The following is a 26,169-nucleotide window of genomic DNA, read 5'->3' on the forward strand; positions in this document are numbered from 1 at the left end:
AACACACACACACTTTGAGAGAAGTATTTATACAACTTCACAGACACTCCTGGGAAAGGTTGACACAGATTCTCCAACTGTGCCCACTTTACCCAGACTATACGGTAGCAATTACTGCCACCACCCAGTTAATAATATCAGCTATTAAAAGGCCCTTAAAATGTTGTCCAATTATTACTGTGCAATATTATTATCCAATGGTAATGTGACTATACAGTCTAAGGCTCATCAGAGTGGCCTATTACAATGAACTGTATATAAACATGCAATGTACTCCAGAGCTTATCTCTATACAAACCAGCCACAGGTAGAAGGTTCTAAAATATTTAATAATAAATAATTAAACACAAGACAAAACTACTACACCACAGAAATATCTAAGAGTTCAGAGATCACACAGAAACTTAAAATAATACAGTTGGACAGGTCTGATTTCAAAGGAAAATACCTAATTAATCTTTATTAGCTTTAACTATTCCTACAAGAAATCACAGTGCTAAAAACTTACATGTGAGCATAAGCAGAGTGCAGGTAAATTGGATATCAAGATCAAAATGCTTTATATCTCTCTCTAAGACAGTTTATAAAACATCACTAACAAACATGTCTCTGGGTCCTCCCCAAATTACATCATTTTTGACACTTAGGTTTTCCCAGTATTCATATCGCATCATCTTGACACCTGCTCTGAGTTCCCAGGCTAATAGAAACTCCATTTACATTATTTACCAAGCAAACACCTGCACAGGAGAATACAACAATAAAAGGCATTTTACATATACACTATAGCAGAAACCAAAACAATAAAGCACCTTCCACATGTACACTCTAACAATTATTCCTTAAGTTAAGACAATAGGAAGAATGTGTTCAGCTAGCCACTTTGGCACCATTTTTTAGATAATTGTATTTTCAAAGACATTTGAAATGCCTGGCTTGTTTTTCCCCTTACAGCAGATGGCAATGTTGTAACAATCTCGAAGTTCACATTTTACAGTGTTTTTCTTTCATTTAATAACACAAGCCTGTATTTTGCATTTATTTATACAGTTGATAGAATTATATATCAAATTCTATTTGACTAGGCTGGCAGCCTTCACCCATCTTTCCCCAATCGTCACAATGCTGAAAATAATTCCTCTAATAGTCAAATGTCAGACAACAGATGCAAACTAGCTATAAGACTTTGCAGCAGTTTTTAGAATTGTTAGCTCAGCTACTTGTGAGGAAAAAATTGACTGGAAAGGTCACAGCAGCCTGGAACAAGGGTCACACACTGACATTGGAAAATAGAATGAAAAGGTCACAGCAGCCTGAAACAAGGGTCACACACTGACACACACTGATGTATTGTAACAGCAGGAATGGCTCTTCTACTAGAAGTTGTATAAAACATGTATTAATCAGTACTTTTCTATTTCTATCAAAACTTTCTTAAACTATATGTATAAAGAATGCAAATAATGTAAAATACATGATTTGTAAAATGTACATATATGCCATAAACATCAAATAATCAGGAAATGTATATTATTCTATTTCATACATTATCTATAGAATGAATGACAGGAGCAGTTGTGCCTTGCATATACATGCTGCAAAGCTGCAGATTTCATATGAAGTTTTTATTAAGCTCTTGTATTCTACTTTGTAAGTTGCAAACTTTCTTTAGCTCTGAATTATTCAGCAACAGTAATAATGTAAACTGCAGCTGTAATAATAATAAATACTCTAGAAATGTTATGATAAGACAATTAAGCAGGAACAGAATATGATGACAAAGCAAGATGAAGCAAGAAATGATTACTCTGTACTTGTATACCAAAAAAGGAAAACTGGTCGTATAGCAATACTACAAAATAGTCTGCTGTAGCACTTTTAAAATAACTTGTAATAGCTGCATCACCTACTTAGGACACAATGTATATCTAAAGAGGCAGGACTGCATTTGTCAAGAACTGTATAAAAGTCCTGTACTCACTGATGTATGTTGTCAATCAGATACATGATCAGTCAGTCAGTCAGTCAGTTAGTCAGAAACCAAGTCAGATACATGATTTGTCAGTCAGCTAATCAGCCAAACTAGCTTGTCAAGGAATAATAAAAACTGTACTGACCCTGGGATGCCTTGCTTTGCTGATCATTTATTTTTCTTGTTCTTCTAACTGCCTGTATTTTTTCCTCAAAGGTGCAGTGCTTGTAGAAACATTTATATACATACATACATACATACATACATAAATAAAACAATAAAGCCAAGCCTTGGCCTATAAATAATAGTCATGACATGTGTAAGGAGTTCTGAAATAATGGTTATAAGAATGTTTTCACCAACCTGCTCTGGTGGCATAGAGGGACAAATCCCTAACTACGGCCCAGCCAGCCCAGGTTTGATTTGTGGTTCTGGCAACTGATGGAGTGGTAGGAAAGGGATAGACACACCAATACAAGGTGGGAGGGTACTTGTTGGTATGCTTCCTAAGGGGAGGTGTGGTATAAAGATGGTATCAATGACAATAAAGGGGAGTGGGGAAAGGGAATGTAGAGGTCATAACAAAAAATGCAAGCACATATGAGCTGGGCTCCCAGAACACTCTCAGGATTCATGACTGGCCCCAACAATAATGGAATAAGTCCAGGGGGTTGTAGATTATCTGGTAGACCCAGTGTGGACACTGGGTACTGGGGGTTGCAGTTGGGCCAGCAAACATGAGGTCTAAGGGGACCAAAACAAATTAAATGTAGCCTCATAACACTGGAGTTCAAAATTTGTATTCCTGATTTCTATGTCTATTTTTTTTTGCATCTCTCATGAGACAGAATTAATGAAATGTTGAAATATTCTGGTCTTCCCCTGATAGGGATTTGTTTACACCATGAATGTAAACATCTTTCTTTGCACTTAGACTATTAAAGCATTTTGTCCTGGTGTTAACAATTAAACCATTACATCTAAGGAGTCTGGAGTGACTGGAAAATCTGAAAATGTGAAGTCATGCTATTTAAAAATACAAAAGTTATAAGCTTGCATTTATCAAATTGCATACAGATTCATTTACTTATTCTTTGTTGACCAGGTTATTGCCACTAGGATAGTACCCTCTTTTCAGGGTAGGCCAGGTCATCAGGGAACTTCCCCACTCATCATTGTTGTGAGTGGGAACCATTTTGGAGGAGCACTTCTTGTTTCCATTCCAGGTACAGAGGTAGCCCAGAGAAACAGGGATGCAGAAGGAAAGAGAAGGAGATGATGGAGTAGTGAAAGAAATGAAGGAGAAAGCAAATATCAAGATGGGAGAATGAGTGTAGGATTCTGAGGAAATGTTTCAAAGAAACCTGTTTGATGGAGATGAGTCATCAAATGATGGATGTATAATTGCAACCCTCCAGTCAGGGGGGTTGCAGGATGATTTACTTAAAGAAATGGTGGTGCAGAGTGAGCCAGAAAATGAAGGAGATGTTTCCCGGGGGGACATTATAAGAAAATACAAAAGGAGGATACAGAGGCAATCCTAAACAATAGTGGTGAGATGGAAAAGAAAACATATGCAGAGCAAGTAAAAGAAGGCAAAAGTGGAGCAGCAGAAAAGATGTCAGAAGAAAATGAAAAACAGAAGTATGTGGTAAGGTTTGAAAATAAAGAAGACAAGAAAAGAATGGACAGGTATGAAGTATGGGGCAATTTAATAGTGCATTTGGGTATAAAAGCACGAGGTAAGAGTATTTTTTTCTTATTATCAAAGAGACTTTTTCTGACATTATATATGAAACTTTTTTTTAATGGAATTTTTTCTTGGAGGATATGAAAAGAAGAAAGACTGTAACCTGTGGAGTCATTATGTGATAAAAGCATTTAACAGGAAAACAAAAAAAGATTAATGTACAATTTCGAACAGAGGTAGAAAGATAGACTTTTAAAGGACATTTGAAAGCTTAATGTGAAGTACTGGACATTGCAAATGTTTATGACAAAAGGGATTTATGGACTGGTGCCTGGGATTGTAATATTGTGAATATATACATATACAAAGCATGATAAATGTGGAGGGTGATAGGGGTGTTATAAAATACCGAGAACAACTGAAAACAGGTTTGTTTTTTTTGGGGGGGGTTTGTAGAAAAGAAGGACATTTGATGCATAACTGTGACAAAATAAAACGTTATAGTTGTGGGGAATTGGGACATGGTGAAAAAAATGTGAATCGAAAGTGTTACATTGTTATAAAAGTAACAAAATTGGACATTTATGGATGGATTGCAAAAAATGAAAATAACAGTAAAGAAAAATAAACGTAAGAGAAGAAAACAAACAAAGAGTAGCCATGTTAGAAAAAGGAGAAATGGAAGAAAAATTAGATGAGAAAAAATAATAAAGAGGATATAGAACAAAGTTCTGAAATAAGTGACAAAGAAAACATAAACCGGGAGGTAGTAAAAGGAAAAAAATCTACTGGCAAAATGGTAAAAGACAAGATAAAAATAAAATTTAAGGAGATAAATAGAAAAGAAAAAAGAAATGAAATGGATGAAAAAGTATACATGCAGGTAAAGACTGGGGATTGGTATCATCATTAAGGTGTTTAACTCACAGCTGTAAGGTACAGTGTTTGATTCTCACCTTTGGAATGGAAATTGATTAGGCTTACAATGGCCTGTTAAGAAAACTAGCCTAGTAATTAACTATGAGCTAATAAAACCATGAATCTAAAGGAAAACTGAAATTTTAATGCTTTCTATAGATATAAATAGTATTAAGAATATAGTAAGTAGAACAGGAATTTTGCAGTGGTGTAATAAATGTGATATAGATGTAATTATATTAGAAGATACATGATTTTTTAACAAACGAAAGATTACAAACAGAGAAACCACATGGAGGAAGGATAATTTGGAATTTGGGAAATGAGAAATGTCCTGGAATAGCCTTAGAAATACAATACATATATTAGATGTAATTTTACAAAAAATGGGAAGATTAACCTCTGTAGATTTAAAACGGAAAGAGCAAGTATATAGAATTATGACATAATATGCTTACACTAGCTGTAAAGGAAGGAAATGCTTATTTGATCAGATTTTAGTCTATGTAGTGATAAATATAAATGTAATGATGGGACTTTGTGATTTAACAGGCAAGTGTAAAAAGAAAGGAAATGATATAAGAAAGATGCTAGAAGTTATAAGATGTGGTAAATTAAAACTTTGGGACAATAATTATTTGACTTACAAAAGGGTATGTATAGAACTGAAATAGATTTTATAGTATCAGAAGGTTTAGTTATAGGAGAAGGGAAAGTATTTGAAACAGGATTTGCTGATCATCTTGCAATATGGCTAGAGATACAAGAAAACAAGGAATGTATAGAATAGGCAAATTACTAAAAGTATAAATGAGAAAGCATGGAATGAAGATGGAAAGAGATTAATAATGCAGTTATGGAAAGATCATATTACTATGACAACATTTTATAAAAACTGGTCTGAATGGTGGATGATATTTAAGGAAAAATATAAAAAAAAATGTTTACATTGGCAATATGACAGTGCAAAAGTAAAGAAAGAAAAATATAAAAGAACTTACAACATATAATAAGAGAACATATAACAATGTATTGAAAGATTTAGAACATAATGATAGAAAATACTCTGACAAAGAAAAATAATTATATGACAGAAATAAAAAAATACAAGAATTGCTATATAAGCAAAGGTACTTTTTACAAGGAAAGAGAAGACGTATTGAGTTATTAGACTAGATTAGTAAATGAAGATGGTAATGCAATGACAGAAATAAAAAATGCAAAATGAGAAATAAAAATAACCCAGAAAAAGATTATGAATACTGTAGTACAGTTTATGTCAAAATGTAGATTTCAGGTCAGTGAACACAGGAATGTCAAACGACAGTTAGCTGAATCCCATGTTGCCAAATGTTAAATGATTGATAGTTCATATTAGCAAATGCCACTATGTATTTGCTGATAGGAGCTCGATGTAATGAATAGAGCTAATAGTACAGTGCGGATTGGGACAGTCATCCCTTTCCTCACTGTAGTGCGATCTCGGAATTGGAATATATAGTTAGCAGGGGGTGTAGAGGGCACAGGAAGGCTTGCCTCCTTGTAAAAACATCATTTGAAGTGTAGGAGTGACACTTACCTGAGCTCCTATATAGACATCATGTTCGATATTCAGCAAAAATATTGAATCTGCTGAATTCATTCATCAGATTCCAAATTTTCACCTAATTAATATGCAGGGATTCAACCTTGCCATTCAATGTTCTGAACTTTTTTTTTGTTTTGATTTTCAAGATTTTGATAGTAAACCGTGTAGTACAATAGGTGCAAGAAATGTTTAAAGAAAAAAAAATAAGGTAGTAGAAAAACATGGAAAGGAAAAAAGTTAACAGAAAAAGAGAATAAGAGTAGGAAAACAAGACTTCTTTAAATGAGCTAAATAAAGTATTAGGACAAGTAAATATAGATTCATGTGTAGGACCAGATGAACTAGGGTATGAAATGTATAAAAATGTAAGGGATATTCAAAAAAAAATGTAAGATTTTGAATGAATGGTTAAATGAAGTTTTATGTATAAATAATTATGTAGTGGAATACTTAAATTTGTATGGAAGAAGGAAGATAGAAGAGAATTAAAAAATGGAGACCAGTAATACTGAATAATAATGATTATAAGATCTTTAAGGTAATAATACAAAGAGATTTGAAACTAAAATGGAAAATATTATGGAGGATAGCATATATAATACATAAATGAAAAGGGTTATCAACAATTATTAAAGATAGTTAGAAAAATCACGGATGATATTATGAACAATAAAGAAAGAGTGAAAATCATGATAAGAGATCTTAATAAGGCTTTTGACACAACTGGACATGAAATCTTATGAGTAGTAATGAAAGAAGATAAGTGAGAAAGTTAGGAAATGATGTATGTCGGTGTATAGTAATAGTAAAGTAAAAGTACTTGTGAATGGCTGGTTAAGCCAAGAGGTGCATATGAAGAGTTGTGTAAGACAGGGATGTCCAATGAGTTGCATGCTCTTTGTATTACTTATAAATGTGATAGAATGTAAAATAAATTACAAAATGAAGGAGGTGAAATATATACTATAACACCTGAAGGGTTAAGAATTCCAGTTCAGTTAACATATGCAGATGACATTATAATAATTGCTAAACAAAATTTGACAAAAAAATGTACACATGAGTGTCTAGAGAAAATAGGGATGGCTTTAAATAAAGAGAAAAGTAAAGGTATTGGTGATGTAGTAAATATCGGGGTATGTATATTTTGCAATTAACTAAATTTCTGTGTTAGGTATAAAATTTGGGAATAAAGATGTAAGTAGAATTCAATGGGAATAAACAATAGAAGAAATAAAGCAAACATGTCTTCTCTGGAGTACATACAAATTATCACTCAGAAAAAAAGGTTTATTTGATAAATTTAGTACTGATGAGAACATAGCATACATAGCACACTTAGTATGTGCATTTATGTTGTCAGTAGCATTTGAAAAGAATTATTGCATATAATTTTTATTTCATTTATATGGAGTTCTAGATTAAACCAGTGTATGTAAGTAAAGAAGAAGGAGCTTTAGGGTTAAATAGCCCGGTGATATACGCTGCTTCATTAAATCTGTACAAAGTGTTAAAGTGCATAAATGTAAAAGAAGCGAGATTAGTAGTAAAACTGTATAAACTGACTAGTAAAGACATCACCTTGAGAGCAAAAGTAGTTATAACCCCCCTATACTCTACACTTATCCATCCCATAATTGAGTATAATGCCCCATTTGGTTTGCACAGTACTAAGCACCTACAGCAATTAGAGATACCTCAGAGGTTTCTAACAAAGAAGACCAAGGGCCTTCAGCATGTGCCTTACATGGACCGACTAAAATCCCGGTCACTATACTCCATATTGTATATAACTCTTAGGGGAGACTTATGCCTGGCCTACAGAGCAACCCAAGACCCAAACCTAATGAACTTACTGCATATCCATAAATCAAATGGGTCTTGGGCTACCCATTTCAGGGACTTAAATATGGCCTGCAACTTAAATAGGACTTGCTGGAGGGACAGATTTATTTACCAGCAACTGCCATGTCTTTGGAACAGGCTATAGTACTCTGTACGCTATAAAGAAAAACAGAACTGTGGATGGTAGAAAACATGCAATGCAGCATTACCAAAGTTTAATAGGGAATGGGAAAGGAGATAACATATGAGAAGGGACTTACAAAGCTGGGGGTACACATATTAGAAGACAGAAGGGCAAAGATCAGGGCTTCGATACAATGAACTGCTTGAGAGTGAATGGAAATGCTGATAATGAAGAAAAAGGACATAGACAGGAGACGGACACATGGCTACATAAAGAGAGTATTTCAGAACTATTAATCCTCAGGAAGAGTGACAGAGCTCTACACTGTGCTGTCTAAGGCAACAGATCACAAAAAAATGATCAGAATGCTTCAGACATATCTGAGCTAAAAAAGAATGGAGGAAGCAAGGAGAAGAGGAGAGAACAGGAAGCAGCGTTTAGTTGCAACACTTCAATAAACTCAGTAGAGAACAGATCCTTTTCCTGGGAAGTCTTGATATGGTGTATAGCATCACACAGGAGGAGATGCAAAGCTGCATTCTTGTCCCAGATCATTCTGATACATAAGGTCATTTTAACACAAAAAGTGATCGTTTTGATTATAAGATAAATAATATTTGTTTCATAAGGTTAACAGCATGCAGCACCTAACCAGAAATATCTTGTAATAATAATCATGTTTTTCACAAGTACTTCATTCCTTAGTCTTACTTTTGCTCTGATTTAATGGCTTTCTTCAGATTCTGAATTCACTGAACATAATCATTGCTACCTTATTCCTTTACATAGACTGAAACAATAATTGTTTTTTTCTGTGACTCATTTCTTATTTTGCATTCATGTTCCACAACTAGAGCTTTTCAATTCATATAACCAAGGGTTTTCAAATCATTTTTAGAAGCCATCGTGTTTTTGTTCTACTTCAGTATGACAAATGCATTAGTATTACCCTTTTACATTCGCTCTTAGAAAGCCGTACAATTTAACCTTTAAGTACATGTCACTATTTTTCAGACCTGTGAAATCCATCAAAAGTAATGAAAACTGACTGTTACTTCCGCCATTTCCCACATATTAGTCACTATATGCCATTCAGGGGTAATCATCAGTTTATAAAGCTCTTAAGCATCATGTAGCTACAGAGAAAATAAAGCTGTGGGTAGCCACTTTATGAACCTGCAACTCCTACTGAAGTCATGGTGATTTCCAGACTAGAAGTGGTTCATATTTACTTACTAATTTAGAGCAGTTTGTAACCACTGTTGCTATAAATCCTTTGCAGTTCATCTGCTTGCATTTTACAGCCACTTGTAATGTTCATCATCTGCTGTGAAATTATTTTCCACCTGACTGTACTGGATTATAAGCACTGAATGAACCCTGCCCCAGAAAGCTAAGAGAATAAAGCTGCCTGTGGCAATATTTGGATGTGTGAATGGCCAGGTGATTATGCACTCACTGACCAAACCATGAAAAGGTCATTATACCTGTCACACAGTCACAATTTGACCTCTACTGCAGGCCATTATCACTAAAGCATTGTTAAACCTGTAAGAATCCATGAGCTGTTTCTCAGCATTTATGTGCCTTGGCTTGTATTAGTGTAAGTAAAAACTATCATTTGAAGTTATCCAATTTTAGTCTTAATTAATTAATTCATTAACTGAGTTTGGTGGTGCTGCGGTAGCATTGTCGCCTCACAATAAGATGCTGTCCGGTTCGATTCTCAACTAGAGCGTCTTCTGCGTGGAGACATGCGTGAATGGGTGTACCTTCGTTGAAGGTTGTGCATCAGGGCTGGTAACTCGGCACGTAAAAATCAACTACCAATCATTAGCGGACCAGAGTTCTGCTGTGGTGACCCCTAACCGGGAAAAGCCGAAAGACTCAACAACATTAACTGAGTGCATAAGGCATTAACTGCATGTTCTGTTTTCTAGCAGTTTTCACTACCTCTCTTTTGCCATGTTTTATATTGACTTGTCTTGAAGAGGTCAAAGCTAGAATCAGTGAGGCTGCAGCCACCTGGCACAGAGTGTCAGGGGTTGTGTATGACAGAAGAATGCCAAAGAAGCTGAAAAGTAAGGTGTATAAGAGAGTGGTGTGACCAGTACTACTATACAGTACAGAAACCTGGGCAGTAAAGGCACAGGAGATGGGGAACATAGAGCTTATAGAGATGAAGTGCATGAGATGGGTGGTAGGATGCACACTGTTGGACAGATGAAGAAATGAGGACATCAGTGCAGATGCCCTAGTAGCTACAAGTGCAGAGATAGTCAAAGAGAACAGATTATGGTGGTTTGGGCACATATGCAGGAAAGTAGATGACAGTCTGGTGAAGAAGGTTTGGGACAGACAAAAAGAAGGCAAGAAGCAATGAGGGTGTCCAGGAAAGAGATGGATGGAGTGTGTGTGAGAAGGTCTGTGACAGTCAGTATGTCTGTCGATGGGGTAGGAGAGTGGTATTGAATCAAGAGAGAGATGATGTGACACCCTGACCCCATGTAGAAAAATGTAAAAAAGGGGGTTGAGGATGATGATGATAGTGATTATATAGACTTCAGATACTGAGATCAAATCAGTTTGAATACTGTGATATTAAGAGAAGATGAAAGTATTTTCTGCAGGAAAGACTTGTATTCCGGAGTTTTGTTTGTTTACTTCTTGCAGCTTTAGCAGTTTTGGCATATTGCTTTCATGATGTATGTGACATTTTTTTTTTGAGGAGGGTAATAATAAATCTCCCTTAGCTGTATTCCTTCTTAAACTGTGCTTTCAACAGAGATGCGAAGTGCAGTTTCTACAGGTCATATACCTGTGTTTGTTTTAGAGTACAGCACCATTTGACCTGACTACCTGTGCAATAATATATCCATCTGTGCTTTTGGGGAAAGCAGTTCTAGGCTAATGTTTTTGTTATTGTGATATGGTCTATCCAAACTGGTGTTAAAAAAACACTGGCAAAAATTTAGGCTCATTTCACTTAGAAGGCAAGTGTTTATTAAGTAGTATGAACAAAGTATAACCTTCATAAATGTTATATTTGTTATTAACAATGTGGTGAAAGCATATAAGTGAGTAATGAAACAACACATGAGGGGGCCAGATTCCACAAAGTTTGTGGAATCTGGTGCATTTCACTAATATTAGTGCAGAAGTTGTGGCTAAGCCTGTAATATGTAAATATATCTCAGTGAACTTAAAATATTTCAGCAAATAACAGAGTTGAGCAGTGCTGGCACACTGCCAAGCGGTCACAGCCACTCCATAACTCCTGTAAACTGTTTCATAAAGCTTGATGCACATTAGCAAAGTGACAGAAATCATGCCATCACTATGTAAGCTGAACAATGTTCAGACGTAATACACATCTTCAGCAATCTCTCCAGTAAGAAAGCCCAGAGACAATCCAAACAACCCACCTCCATAAACAGCACAATTAACAAATAACTGAGAGTTATGCTACTCAACGCCAGGAGTTTAAATCTCAAAATGCATGTGCTCGAAGCCCTCCTCAGTATGGAGAACGTCGACATCTATGCAGTAACTGAAACCTGGTTCAAGGCTCCAGAGAGCACCCCAGCACTACCGGGCTACAACTCATACCACACGTTTCGGCCACAGAACACAGACTGAACCACAAAAGGAGGGGTTGTATCCATATTCATCAAGGATACCTACACTTCTAGGTTAGTGGCGCAGCATGATACCTCTGAGATCATCCATGTGCAACTAACATCGGGCAAATCTGCAATGCAAATTGTGGCCTGCTATAGATCATCCTCCATGACCCAGGACCACCAATCCACCTTTCTGGAGACACTGGAAAACATCAAGGTCCTACCGAACACCTTGATATTGGGCAATTTCAATTACCCTACCATTCACTGGGAAAACTACTCGAGTACAAACTCCCAGGCCCAGCGCTTCCTGGAATTCATCAACTCAAACACCCTGGATGAGCTGGTAAACTCCCTTACCAGAGGTGAAAACATATTGGACCTTGTCATCACCAACATGGGCGACAGGTGTTCCACACCGGAGGTCAACCCATCACTGATCAGACCATAAACTAATCACTCTGGATGTCCACACCCCACCACCCCCAACTAAGGAAACCACAGTAAAAAACTTTTCTAAAGCAAACTTCACCTTACTTAAGACAGAGATGGTAAGTTTCACAGCCCCCACGCTAAAGGATAATGCTGCCCAAGATGCAGAAACCTTTACAAATGCACTCTATGTGCACCTACAAGGATGCATGGATCATGCCATCCCTAGCAATACCGATTCACTCCTCTAAGACAAGGAAACCAGTTTGGTGGACCCCTGCAATAAACAGGCTATACAATAGAAGGAGGAAACTAGTTCAGAAAAAAGCAAATCCCAAGAAGAAAAGACGTCCCTGATCAGTATCAGTAAGAAACTAAGGTCCCTCATGAAATCATCCAAGGCTAACTTCGAAAGAAAAATAGCCAACGATTCAAAAGATAACCACAAAGCCTTCTTTAGCTATGTCAAGAATCTAAGTGGCAACTCGCAGATATGCCCTGAGCTAGTGCAAAATAGCACAAAATATACTGAACCCACTGATATTGCCAACATCCTGGCAGATAGATTCAGTGCAAACTTCACCCCCCTCTCACCTCCAAAAGGGCCCACAACAATACCGGACAAGTGTAGTGTCCCAAAAATCACAGACATACAGGTGAAAGCAGCCCTTTCAAAAGCCAAAAACACAGCATCAATGGGACCAGATGTTGTCCCAGGCTGCGTCTTGCACGAACTACAGAATGAACTAACCCCCCACCTAAACACGCTGTTCAATCTCAGCCTCTCCACAGGCTACATACCCATAGAATGGTGCACAGCAATGGTTGTTCCTCTCCACAAAGGAGGGGCCACAACTGACCCTGGTAACTATCGCCCCATAAGCCTGACTAGCCTGGTCTGCAAGGCTATGGAGCACATCATCATGGAACTCATTAACAAAGACATTGGGAACCTCTAAACACTTGACCCGACCCAGTTCGGCTTTGTTAAGCGCAGATCATGCCTAGTAAACCTGGCTACTTCTTTGAGACAGTCACCAAGGCCATAGATGAGGGAAAGGTGGTTCACATAGCCTACCTTGACCTCACCAAGGCTTTCGACACCATTCCCCACTCGGGTATTACAGAAAAACTCACCAGCCTGAACATGAACCCCTACGTCATGTGATGGGTTGCCAACTGGGTTTACAGACAGAACTCACACGGTAAGAATAGCGGGCTCCAGGTCCGACTCTAAACCAGTCACAAGTGGTGTCCCGCAAGGCTCTGTCCTGAGACCCCTACTGTTCAGCATATACTTCTCAGAAGTACAAACAAACACAGGAGGACTATGGCTAACCAAGTTCACCAATGACTGCAAACTGGGAGAAATAATTGACTCTCCGGCTGACACAGACATCCTCCAAAAGGGCCTTACTGAAACAGACACCTGGTGTCAAAGTCATGGCCTCAAGCTAAATGCCAAAAAAATCATAGTCATCCTGTTTGGGAAAAACAAAACACCCACAAATTACCACATAGGTGGCAGCCCCCTTAATACAGAAGAGGTAATAAGAGATCTGGGGACCCAGGTAGGTAGTCATTTCTCCTTTGATGATCATATTACCAAAGTAGTTAGGAAATCCTTCTATGTGGCCCATCTAATTACTAAAGGGTTCGCATCTAGAAATAAAGAGGTTATAGTGTCCCTCTACTCATCACTCATTAGACCCATCATAGAGTACAATGCCCCATTTAGGATTTACCTCACAAGACACTTCCAACAGCTGGAGAGACCACAAAAGTACCTCACCAAGGGGATTACTGGTCTCAAACATATGTCCTATCCAGCCCAACTGAAAAAACTCCAACTGTACTCAGTGGCATATCGCTAACTCAGAGGTGATCTCTGCCTGACTTCCAAAGCCATGTCCAACTCAGAATTGATGGACATGCTCCACCTAAAGAAATCCAAGTCACTGCAAGCCACACGCTCTAGTGAGCTAAACCTCACCACAACAATAAATAGAACATGCTGGAGGGATAGATTCCTGTTACAGAGACTCCCCATGCTTTGGAACAAAATTCCAAATTACATCAGGCAGAGCCTCTTACTAACACTCTTCAAGAGAAACCTTGACGAGTGGATGGGTAACAGAAAATACACCCCTGGGATCACTTCATTGGCTCTGCTTGACAGAGGATCAGTTAATTAATCAATGGGGCGATGAAAGCTGACACACTCTGGCTAGGCTTATAAATGCCCTCGGGCAGATAGCCTAGTACCTACCTATGAACCTATTAACCTAAAATACACTTGCTTGTGCTTACAGATTCTGACAGAAGGTAAGGTACACAAACAATACACTCTACAACACAGTCAAAGGAAAGTTGACAAACAGGGTGCAGATGTATACTAGCCATGGTGAAATACAGAAATACATGTTTACCTATGCACTATTACATTATGACATGTTGCAAACTGTGTAGCAGTCATACCTGGATGTGTATAACCAATGGCAGTTGTGTGTTGTAGGGTAATAAATAGGGATACCAATATACATTTGTTAAATAATCCTATATTCCAGTAGTCTATCAGCAGTGCAAATATAAACCAAGCGACAGCACAGATGAGCAAATGCAACCCATGAAATACTGCAGAATAACCACAGAGGATAGAATAAAACTTCTGACCATGCATGTGAAAGGCAAACAATGAAGCACAATGCCAAACACTAGCACTGTAGCGAAGCAGCAAACTGGCTGCTACCTACACAAGTAGTTGTACACAACCCAAACAGATGTGTAATGGAATGTATATTTCGCAGACATATGCCTTGTCAAAAGCAGCACACAGGTGTAGACATACATGTATGACCTTCATTGGCCTAACAGGAAACTATTAGAAAGCAATGCCAATACACATACACACAACAATAATCTGTAACAATATACATTCAGAAATCTAGAGTTTTCAGTTCGCTATCAGGCTGTGCACATGAAGTTTGACAAATTAGACTAGTTAATAAGTAACACACGAGTATAACAAGAACATGGATGTATTGCAAGCAGTAACCATACATACACTGGTTACAATGTAACACAAGTATAACAAGAACAAAGATGCATTGCAAGCAGTAACCATGCATGCACTGGTTACAATGTAACACAAGTATAACAAGAACAAAGATGCAATGCAAGCAGTAACCATACATACACTGGTTACAATGTAACACACAAGTATAACAAGAACAAAGATGTATTGCAAGCAGTAACCATACATACACTGGTTACAATGTAACACACAAGTATAACAAGTATAACAAGAACAAAGATGTATTGCAAGCAGTAACTATACATACACTGGTTACAATGTAACACACAAGTATAACAAGAACAAGGATGTATTGCAAGCAGTAACCATATCTTACCCTGGTTACAATGTAACACACAAGTATAACAAGAACAAAGATGTATTGCAAGCAGTAACCATACATACACTGGTTACAATGTAACACACAAGTATAACAAGAACAAGGATGTATTGCAAGAAGTAACCATACATACACTGGTTACAATGTAACACACAAGTATAACAAGAACAAGGATGTATTGCAAGCAGTAACCATACATACACTGGTTACAACGTAACACACAAGTATAACAAGAACAAAGATGTATTGCAAGCAGTAACCATACATACACTGGTTACAATGTAACACACAAGTATAACAAGAACAAAGATGTATTGCAAGCAGTAACCATACATACACTGGTTACAATGTAACACACAAGTATAACAAGAACAAGGATGTATAGGAAGCAGTAACCATACATACACTGGTTACAATGTAACACACAAGTATAACAAGAACAAAGATGTATTGCAAGCAGTAACTATACATACACTGGTTACAATGTAACACACAAGTATAACAAGAACAAAGATGTATTGCAAGCAGTAGCCATACATACACTGGTTACAATGTAACACACAAGTATAACAAGAACAAGGATTTGTTGCAAGCAGTAACCATACATACACTGGTTACAATGTAACACACATGTATAGCAAGAACAAGGATGTATTGCAAGCAGTAACCATACACACACTGGTTACAATGTAACACACAAGTATAACAAGAACAAGGATTTATTGCAAGCAGTAACCATACATACACTGGTTACAACGTAACACACAAGTATAACAAGAACAAAGATGTATTGCAAGCAGTAACCATACATACACTGGTTACAATGTAACACACAAGTATAACAAGAACAAAGATGTATTGCAAGCAGTAACCATGCATACACTGGTTACAATGTAACACACAAGTATAACAAGAACAAGGATGTATAGGAAGCAGTAACTATACATACACTGGTTACAATGTAACACACAAGTATAACAAGAACAAAGATGTATTGCAAGCAGTAACCATACATACACTGGTTACAATGTAACACACAAGTATAACAAGAACAAAGATGTATTGCAAGCAGTAACCATACATACACTGGTTGCAATGTAACACACAAGTATAACAAGAACAAGGATGTATTGCAAGCAGTAACTATACATACACTGGTTACAATGTAACACACAAGTATAGCAAGAACAAGGATGTATTGCAAGCAGTAACCATACATACACTGGTTACAATGTAACAGACAAGTATAACAAGAACAAAGATGTATTGCAAGCAGTTTTCATACATACACTGGTTACAATGTAACACACAAGTATAACAAGAACAAAGATGTATTGCAAGCAGTAACCATACATACACTGGTTACAATGTAACACACAAGTATAACAAGAACAAGGATGTATAGGAAGCAGTAACCATACATACACTGGTTACAATGTAACACACAAGTATAACAAGAACAAGGATGTATTGCAAGCAGTAACCATACATACACTGGTTACAATGTAACACACAAGTATAACAAGAACAAGGATGTATTGCAAGCAGTAACCATACATACACTGGTTACAATGTTACACACAGGTATAACAAGAACAAGGATGTATTGCAAGCCGTAACTATACATACACTGGTTACAATGTAACACACAAGTATAACAAAAACAAGGATGTATAGGAAGCAGTAGCCATACATACACTGGTTACAATGTAACATATCAGTATAACAAGAACAAGGATGTATTGCAAGCAGTAACCATACATACACTGGTTACAATGTAACACACAAGTATAACAAGAACAAAGATGTATTGCAAGCAGTAACCATACATACACTGGATACAATGTAACACACAAGTATAAACAGAACAAGGATGTATAGGAAGCAGTAGCCATACATACACTGGTTACAATGTAACACACAAGTATAACAAGAACAAAGATGTATTGCAAGCAGTAACCATACATACACTGGTTACAATGTAACACCTAAGTATAACAAGAACAAAGATGCATTGCAAGCAGTAACCATACATACACTGGTTACAATGTAACACACAAGTATAACAAGAACAAGGATGTATAGGAAGTAGTAACCATACATACACTGGTTACAATGTAACACACAAGTATAACAAGAACAAGGATGTATTGCAAGCAGTAACTATACATACACTGGTTACAATGTAACACACAAGTATAACAAGAACAAAGATGTATTGCAAGCAGTAACCATACATACACTGGTTACAATGTAACACACAAATATAACAAGAACAAAGATGTATTGCAAGCAGTAACCATACATACACTGGTTACAATGTAACACACAAGTATAACAAGAACAAAGATGTATTGCAAGCAGTAACCATACATACACTGGTTACAATGTAACACATAAGTGTAACAAGAACAAGGATGTGTTGCAGGCAGTAGCCAGCAAATGGTGTGCATAGGTCCTGCATCTGTATAATGCCTATAAGGTAGGCACAAGTTGACTTTATAACAAAAGAACTACATGAAAATGGACAAGAATTCCAAGAAAGGTGTACATATACCCTGCATATGTACAAGATATATGACATACCTGCAAAGGTGGAAGGGGGGTGGACAATATGGGCCCACATCGAGGAGGACATGGCAGAAAACATACAGAAGTAAACTATAAAGCAGGACAATATTATATAAGGAGACACATTGCAAATGCATGTGTATACCACACAGGGTGGAATTAAAGTCAACCCAAACTACATGGAAGTGAATGGCCAACATATGTCACATGGTCAGACTGCATTGCTGATGTCAACAAAAATGGCCATGTATAAATCACACACACAGTGTTGTGCAATCATCTAACAGCAGGAGGATTGGTAAACAAGCTAAAAATCAATATCACATGCACATATTTACTGCCATGCCAAAGTAAAACTCATTGTAAGCACTAAATAAGTTACAAATTACTGCAACACTCAACTTTCCTCACTTGTCTAGAGGAAAACCGTTTTTAGTACTTAATAAGCACCTATTCAGGCATGTCTAAAGGTCAGCTCCCGGTGTTTTCTCCAGTCTACCTGATGAATCTGGGCATCTTGGGACAATATAGCAATTGCCTCATGTACACAGACAACCCTCTCCTCCTACCACCCAACACTACGACCTGTGAGAGATGCACTTATATAGCCAAACTGGAAGCAAAGCTCTCTTTACCAAAGACTGGCCTAGACAGTCAAGAGGAGAAGGTAAACACTTGCACCACACCACCCTCATCACATAGTCCCTCAAAACCTACACCCCCAAAACACACACACAGAACCACAAAACACACACCTACATTTGCAGAGGCTCTCAGTACTAATCTGCCCAAACAACAGATACCTCCAAAGCAGAAATGCAAGCAACCTCCACCCCCAACACAACCCAAATGACACATAGCCCACATACTCAGTGTGCCACTCAACTACAGCCCATAAGGCATAACGTACCCAACACTCTAGTCATAGGTGACTCTATAGTCAGGCACACTGATGTTCCACTCACCAGGCTAAACAAGGAAAAAGTTACTGTCAGCTGCCTGTCAGGTGCCAGGATCCGCCACATAATGTACACACTCAGGTCACTCCACAATAAGTACAAATATGACGCTGTCATTGTCCATGTTGGTGTGAATGACCTGAGATGTACCTCCCTGGACTACATGAAAAGAGACATGGAGGAGCTCTCTGATCTTGTAGCCCAGGCCGGTATGACCCTAGCCCTGAGTGACATCCTGCCATCACCCAGAATGACACCACAGTACAAGGACAAAATGATTGACTTTAACAATTGACTAAGCTTCTGGTGTCATTCTAAGGGAATCCAGCATCTGTTTGCCTGGGATGACATGATCGAAAGACCACACTGGTTTGCCAGAGATGGCCTGCACCTGTCATCCTTGGGATTCCGGATACTGGCAAAGGCTCTTGCCACCCCTATGGTGCCTTTTTTAGGCAAGGTTCAAATGACAAATTCAACACCATAACAGGTACAAGCAAGCAAAATCTGAGGGTAATGCTACTCAATGCTAGAAGTCTAAACCTCAAAATGCACTCACTCGAGACACTCCTTAAAATGGAGAACATTGACATCTGTGCAGTGACAGAGACCTGGTTCAAAGCTCCAGAGAGCACCCCTGCATTACCAGACTATAATTCATATCACAACTTTTGGCCACCGAACCCAGGCCGAAACACTAAAGGGTCCATATTCATTAAGGATATCCACACCTCCAAGCTAGTTGCTCAGCATAATGCATCCAAGATTATCTAAGTTCAACTAACTCTGGGCAAAACCACAATCCAGATTGTAGCTTGCTACAGACCCCCCACCATGCCCCAGGATTCCCACTGCTCTTTTCTTGATACACTGGAAAATATTAAGGTACAACCCAACACTCTAATAATGGGTGATTTCAACTACCCTACCATTAACTGGGAAAACTATTCATGTACCAACTCTTTTGCTCAATGTTTTCTGGAAATCATCAATTCCAATGCTTTTGATCAACTTATCCACACCCCCAACAGAGGCAGCAATATCCTAGACCTGGTCATCACCAACATGGGTGACCGGTGTTCCACACCGGAGGTCAGCTCCTCGTTGGTCAGATCCGACCACAAGCTAATCACCCTAGACATCCACATCCCGCTCCCACCCCCCATTAGGAAAACAGCCATAAAACATTTCTCCAAAGTCAACTTCACGCTTCTTAAGACAGAAGTGGGAAACTTCATGACACCCATGCAAATGGACAATAGAGGTACGACTGCTGAATCCTACACAAATGCACTTTATAAGCACTTACACGAGTGCATGGATCGTGCTATCCCTAACAGAACCAAGATGCTATCCTCCAAAAAAAGGAAGCCAATCTGGTGGTCTTCTGCCATAAACAAACTCTACAACAGAAGAAAGAAACTGTTGCAAAAAAGAGTAAAATCCCACGATTGGAAGAACTCCCTGGTCAGCCTCAGTAAGAAGCTGAGATCCCTCATAAAATCCTCCAAAGCTAGTTATGAAAACAAAATTGCCACTTATTCTAAAGACAACCACAAAGCATTCTATAGCTATGTCAAAAATCTCAATGGCAACACTCAGATCTGCTCTGAGTTACAGCACAATGACACTAAATATACAGAACCAACTGATATTGCCAACATCCTGGCAGATAGGTTCAGTGCTAACTTTACCCCCCTCTCACCCCCTAAAGGGCCCATCTTTATACCGGAAGAATGCAAAGTTCCTGTAATCACGGCTGCACAGGTAAAAACTTCACTCTCCAAAGCCAAGAACGCAGCATCCAATGACCTGACAACATCCCAGGCTATCTTCTACATGAACTACAGAATGAACTGGCACCCCACCTAAGTACCATGTTCAATCATGGCGTCACCTCAGGCTTTGTGCCCATTGAATGGCGCATCACAGCAGTTATCCCACTCCACAAAGGGGGGGGCCACAACAGACCCCAGGAACTACCGCCCCATTAGCCTGACGAGCCTCATCTGCAAGGCCATGGAACGTATCATCATGGAACTCATAAACAAAGACATTGGAGATCTCCAAACCCTGGACCCCACACAGTTTGGGTTTGTAAAAGGCAGATCATGTCTCTTAAACCTGATAGACTTCTTTGAAGTAGTCACCAAAGCCATAGATGAAGATAAGGTGGTTCACACAGCCTATCTAGATCTCGCCAAGGCGTTCAACACCACCCCCCTCTCTGGAATTATAGATACACTCACAAAAACTAAGTATAAACTCCTATGTCACAAGATGGGTTGCCAACTGGCTTACTGAAAGAACCCACACTGTGAAAGAAGCAGACTCCAAATCAGACTTCAGACCAGTGACGTGGAATACCACAGGGTTCAGTCCTGGGTCCTCTCCTGTTTGGTATCTACTTCTCTGAAGTACAGGCTAACACAGAAGGTCTTTGGCTAACTAAATTCACAGATGACTGCAAACTAGGAGCCATAATTGAAACTCCTAATGATGTGGACATCCTACAAAAGGGCCTCACTGAGACAGATGCCTGGTGTCAAAGACATGGTCTCAAGCTCAATGCCAAAAAGTGCATGGTCATCCCCTTTGGTAAAAATTCGGTACCCATGAACTACCACATAGATGGTAGTCTACTTAACAACAAATGTGTGATAAGAGACCTTGGGACACTGGTGGACAGTAGTCTCTCCTTTGATAATCACATCGCCAAAGTGGTCAGGAAATCCTTCTATGTGGCACATCTCATCACAAAAGGTTTCTCATCCAGAAAAAGAGAGGTCATTGTTCCCCTCTACTCATCACTCATTAGACCCATTATAGAGTACAATGCCTGTTTTGGTATGTACCGCACAAGACATCTACAACAACTGGAAAGGCCGCAAAAATACCTCAAAAAGAGGATTACTGGCCTCAAACAGATGCCTTACGCAGACCGTCTCAAAAAACTCCAGCTTTACTCCGTCGCATATCGCCTACTCAGAGGCGATCTCTGCCTAACATACAAAGCTATGTCAAACCCAGAGCTGTTGGACATGCTCCATGTAAAGAAATCCCAATCCGTCTGAGCTACACGCTCTAGGGACATAAACCTTGTCACCACAATAAACAGAACATGCTGGAGGGATAGATTCCTGTCCCAGAGACTTCCCATACTCTGGAACAGACTACCTTTCTATGTCAAACAGAGCTCCGCATTAGCACTCTTCAAAAACAATATTGATGATTGGATGGGAGATAGGAAATTCACCCCAGGGATCACTTCTGTGGTTCTGCTTGACAGGGGCACAGGAAAATAATATTCTTGGGTGAAGAAAGCCAGGGTACATTTTTGGCTAGGCTTGTATAGGCCCTAGGGCCAATAGCCTAGTACCTACCTATGAACCTATGAACCTATGTGGAATAAACACCTGTAGTAATATATCACTGACCATTGGTATGACTGAGCAGAGGACAGTCCTGTGAACAAAATAAAAGGACATTAACAGGAAGTCACTGAATGAGCAAAGGACAGTCCTGTGAGCAGCATTACAGTACATGAACATGAAGTGACTATCACACCTGCCCCCCCCCCCCGCATCAACTAAACTAAACATGTTTTCTCCAAAGCAGATTAAAACCTCTTACAGCATGGTATAAATAGCTTCACTGCACCTCCCCCCAAAGATGGACCTGGCAAATATGCTGAGTTCTTCACCAATGCTTTATACAAATACCTGTATAACTGCACTGACTCGGACATACCTGATAGGACCAAAACAAGCTCCTCAAGGAAGAGAAACCTGCCTGGTGGACAACTGCCATTAGCAGGCTTTACAATAAGAGGATGAAATTGCTGTCTAAGAGTAAGAGGGAGCAAGCCCTAAACTGGAAACTCTCCCTCCTCAGCTTAAACAAGCAAATAAGACTTCTTGCGTAGTCCTCTAAAGCAAACTACAAATCCAAATTAGCTGCCTCAACTAAAAACAACCATAAGGCATTCCTTAGTTATCCATAACCTAAAAGGAAAGGCACAGATTTTGCCAAACTGGTAGTTAATGATACCACATATACTGAGCCTGTGGATATAGCCAACCAGTTGACAGACAGGTTCTGTGAAAATTTCACTCCCCTGTCCTCGCCATATGTACCCCAGGACATCCCTATCACCTGTACCCTACCTTGTATCTCTAAAGAGGAGGTCATAAACGCCCTCTCTAAGGCCAAAAACACAGCATCTAATGGGGCCTGTTAACATTGTAGGCTGTGTCCTACATGGGCTCCAACAAGAATTAGCAACATCATTGGGCACTCTTTTCAATCATAGTCTAAGCACCGGCTTTGTCCCAGCTGAATGGAAAATGGTCATCATTATTCCCTTGCACAAAGGTGGTGCTTCCTACTGACCCCGGGAACTATAGACCTACTGGCCTGACTAGCCTTATCTGCAAGGCCATGGAGCGAATCATTATGGACCTTATCATCAAAGAAATAGGTAATCTCCAAACACTTGACCCTACTCAGTTTGGATTTTTCAAAGGGAGATCATGCCTGTTAAACCTTCAACACAGTCACCAAGGCCCTGGAAGAGGAGAAATCTGTGCATATAGCCTACCTAAACTTACCCAAGGTGTTTGACACTACCCCCCACTCACCCAGTTAGGTATCAACCCTTATATCCTTAGCGAGTTGCTAACTGGGTCACTGATAGAACCCATATAGTCAAAAAAGAGGAATCTGCCTCCAACAGTAGACTTGTAACCAGTGGTGTTCCACAGGGATCAGTCCTGGGATGTCTGCTGTTTGGAATCTATTTTTCAAAAGTACAAGCAAAAACTGAAGGTCTGTGGCCGACAAAGTGTTGCTGATGAGTGCAAAGTGGTCATAGAATCCAAATGATGTCAACACCCTACAAGAGTGTCTTACACAAACAAATGATTGGTGCCAAAGTCATGGCTATAAGCTCAATTCAAAAAAAGTATTATCATCCCTTTTGGTAAGGATGATGTTCCTGCTAAATACCACATCAACAGCAACACCTTAAGTATGCACTCAGTGGTGAGAAAACTGGACGCACAGGTTGACAGCAGCCTTACCGTTGACCACCATGTCTCCACAGTAGTAAGAAGGGCATTCTATGTTGCTCATCTCATAAGTAAGGGCATTGCCTCCAGAAAAAAAGTTATAACCTCCCTGTACTTTGCCCCTCATCAGGCAAATAATTGAGTATTGAGCCACATGTACCCCATGATATCCCTACCCCTTTTGGTATGTACTCTTCCAAGCACCTGCAGCAATTGGAGAAACCAAAAAGTTTCTTCACAAGGAAAATTCAAGGTCTTCAGCGTCTGTCCTGTGTGGATCATCTGAAATCACTGTCACTTTATTTTGTTTCATACAGACTACTCAGAGGTGATCTCTACCTTGCATACAAGGCAATCTCTGACCATCCTTCATTGGAAATGCTGCATCTCCTTAAGTCAAATGGTACACAGGTTACTCAATCTAAAGACCTTAACCTGGTATGGGACATTAACAGAACCTGCTGGAGGGACAGATTTGTCTCCCAGATGTTACCACACGTTTGGAACAGACTCCCACTTCATGTCAAACAGAGCACCTCATTGGCCCTCTGTAATCTGGACTATTGGATGTGTAACTGTAAATTCTCCGTGGGGGTCCCACCTGTGTCCCTCTTGGACAAGGGCAATAGTTGCTGATCATGGAAATAAGGGTAGAACTTGGCTAGACTTGTAAAGGCCCTAGAGCCATTAGCTTAGCAACTTCCTATGATCCTATAAACATGAAGTCACTGACTGAGCAAATGATAGTCCTGTGAATGACATTACAGCACATGAACATTAATTCAATGACTGAGCAGTGGACACTCCTGTAAGCAGCATTACAACACATGAACGTGAAGTCAGTGACTGAGCAAAGGACAGTCCTGTGAACAACATTACAGCACATTAACATGAAGTCAGTGATGGAGCAAAGGACAGTTCTGTGAATATTACAGCACAAGGACATGAAGTAACTATCACACCTGACCCCTCCCCCCCCAGCAGCAACTAAATTAAAAAAATTCTCCAAAGCAGATTATAACCTCTTACAGGATGGTATAAATAGCTTCACTGCACCTCCCCCCTCAGATGGAACCGGCAACTAAGCCAAGTTTTACACCAATGCTTTATACAAACACCTGAACAACTGCACTGACTCAGCTGTACCTGACAGGACCAAAACAAGCTCCTCAAGGAAGAGCAAACCTGCTTGGTGGACAATTGCCATTAACAGGCTTTACAATAAGAGGAAGAAATTGCTGTCTAAGAGTAAGAGGGAGTGGGCCCTAAACTGGAAACACTCCTTTCTCAGCTTAAACAAGCAAATAAGACTTCTTGTGAAGTCCTCTAACGCAAACTATGAATCCAAATTAGCTTCCTCTACTAAGGATAACCATAAGATGTTTTTTAATTACATCCGTATCATAAAAGGAAAGGCCCAGATTTGTGCCAAACTGGTAGTTAAAGATACCACATATACTGAGCCTGTGGATATAGCCAACCTGTTGGCAGACAGGTTCTGTGATAACTTCATTCCCCTGTTCCTGCCACATGTAACCCATGACATCCCTACCACCTGTCCCCTACCTTGTATCTCTAAAGAGCAGGTCATAAACACCCTATTTAAGGCCAAAAACACAACATCTATGGGACCTGATAACATCCCAGACTGTGTCCTACATGGGCTCCAATAAGAATTAGCAACATCACTGGGTACTCTTTTCAATCATAATCTAAGCACCAGCTTTCTCCCAGCTGAATGAAAAATAGCCACCGTTATTCCCTTGCACAAAGGTGGTGCTTCCACTGACTCCGGGAACTATAGACCTATTGGCCTGACTAGCAAATCATCATGGACCTTATCAACAAAGATATAGGTAATCTCCAAACACTTGACCCTACTCAGTTTGGATTTGTCAAAGGGAGATCATGCCTGTTAAACCTGGTGAACTTCTTCAACACAGTCAGCAAGGCCCTGGATGAGAA

This window comes from Protopterus annectens, chromosome 14.part0 (assembly GCF_019279795.1).
Source record: "Protopterus annectens isolate FY-2018-M chromosome 14.part0, PAN1.0, whole genome shotgun sequence".
Classification (NCBI taxonomy): domain Eukaryota; kingdom Metazoa; phylum Chordata; order Ceratodontiformes; family Protopteridae; genus Protopterus; species Protopterus annectens.